The sequence below is a fragment of the Euphorbia lathyris genome, chromosome 7 (genome assembly GCF_963576675.1).
Source record: "Euphorbia lathyris chromosome 7, ddEupLath1.1, whole genome shotgun sequence".
NCBI lineage: Eukaryota > Viridiplantae > Streptophyta > Magnoliopsida > Malpighiales > Euphorbiaceae > Euphorbia > Euphorbia lathyris.
The window spans coordinates 75,017,501-75,019,481 of record NC_088916.1 but is presented as its reverse complement, the minus strand read 5'-3'; the positions used below and the strand labels follow the sequence as shown (position 1 = coordinate 75,019,481).

At 40.7% G+C, this 1,981-nt stretch overlaps 1 pseudogene; it reads right to left on the bottom strand.

Annotated features, from left to right (window-relative positions):
• Positions 1–643: 643 nt before the first annotated feature.
• The window catches only part of LOC136200477 (protein Ycf2-like), a 6,774-nt pseudogene continuing 5,436 nt past the window's right edge, over positions 644–1,981 (bottom strand).

Below are 1,981 nucleotides of genomic sequence, written 5' to 3'. Positions count from 1 at the left end.
TCACTTTCTTGAGTGCCACTTGAATCTCATCTTACCACCATCCTGTCAAGTGAAGAAAGATCAGACTAGAGACCAAGCGCATCGGACTGCATCTGAAGGGTTCTCTTGGTCTAACTTCAGATCTTTCACAAAAAACTTAGAGTGGAGCTTTCACTTCCATGTTATCATGGAGATCGGGGATCATCTATATTCACGTCCACGATCGGCCCTTTCTGGGGCTGCTCCTCCATAAACAGATGCCTCTACAGGGCCTACTCAATTTGTTAGCTAAACGGGGGTCTATCTAGGGATTGGTTGAACCAACTACACATTGGATTTCCCGATGGATGAAACTTTTTGATCAAAAGTCACTTCGGCATAGAGGTGCCTAGCCGGGAAGGCTTAGTTTGTTCCACCCGGGGTTGAATCTCTTTAGATGAAAAAAGTTGCTAAAAACCGGGTTTTTTCGATGAAAATCTCTGATTTTGCAAAATATGCTATCTTATGATATTAAGAAAATAGAACTACTAAGGTAAAGTTTACACTTACTTGCGGTAAGGAATATGGATGGCAACCTTTTAGGTATGAAGTTACGGGTAAAGATTCTATATTGGATTCTTAGCCAAGCTAGCTTGGTTCGAGTTCCCTATTTCATGGCCACATATCTTTCAGGCTAAGGAATGGGAAACCTTTCTGCTATTACATGAATCCAATTTTCATTTCATCCGGGAAAAGCCATCTTTTTCTCAACAATGCCTTTGTCATTTGATCCAATAGCGTTCCGTTAGATAGGAACAGATTTGTTAAATACTGATAACTCTCGGATAGAGTATTAGAGCGGAAAAATCCATTAGATAATGAACTGTTGGTTCTAAGCCATCTCTGGCGATGAATCAACAATTCGAAGTGCTTTTCTTGCGTATTCTTGATAAACCAGCGTTTATATATAGATGTAGGAGGATCTGTTTGGGAAGTAAGAAGCCCCTTTGACATCTCTTCATCTGCAAAGAATTCTCGATGTGAAAACACAGAGACAAAGGGCTGATCTTTGAATAGGAAAAAGAGTGGATCCGCAGGGTCCCAAATGAATTGGCTTATTCGAAAAAAGCCTTGTTCTTTGGAAGATCTATCTCGTATCTGGTACTGCATGGTTCCACTCTGCAAGAACCCCGAATCATTCTCTTGAAGCTCATCCTCTTCATCATAAATGATTCGCTTGCCCCGAAATGACCTGGCCCAATAGGGAAATCCCAATTCATTGGGCCTTTCGATACAATCAAATAGAAAACCCCAAGGGCGCCATATTCTAGGAGCCCAAACTATGTGATTGAATAAATCGTCCTCTATCTGTTGCGGGTCGAGGACTTCTTCTCCTTCCCCTTCTTCAAACTCCGATTCGTATTTTTCATAGAGAAATCTCTGATCAAGGATAGAATAAGATCCATTTTGCATCATATCTAAGGGACTCCTTGGTTCGGGCCGAAGAAGCAATGTCACTCGATCATTATCAAACTGACTGCAATCTTTTTCTGTCCGTGAGGATCCCACCAGAGCGCCTTCTACTTCTAATAGACCATGAACTAGATCCGAATCATTCTCAATAAGTCCATAATAAGTGATCCCATTTTTTTCATCGGGTCCGGGTAGAGACCAAAGGTCTTGAGCAGCCGATCCGGCAGAACAACTCAAAAGATAAAGAAGTATCGTTAATTTCTTCATGCTCATTCCAAGTTCGAAGTACCATTTGTACAAATAAGAATCCCCTTCGTTACATGATTTCTTCTTCATATAGATAGATATAGGATCTACGGGGCAATTACTTAGAAATACATTTTGTGCAACAGCCCTTCCTATCTGATAGAAAAGGATCCCATGATCCTGAACCGATCTTACCTGGGATCGCAAATCCCAAGTTTGTCTATGAAGAGCAGATCTAATTATATTAGTGTCTAGAATTGATTTCTTCTGTGTAATACTAATTGATAAGGCCTCATTGGTAACT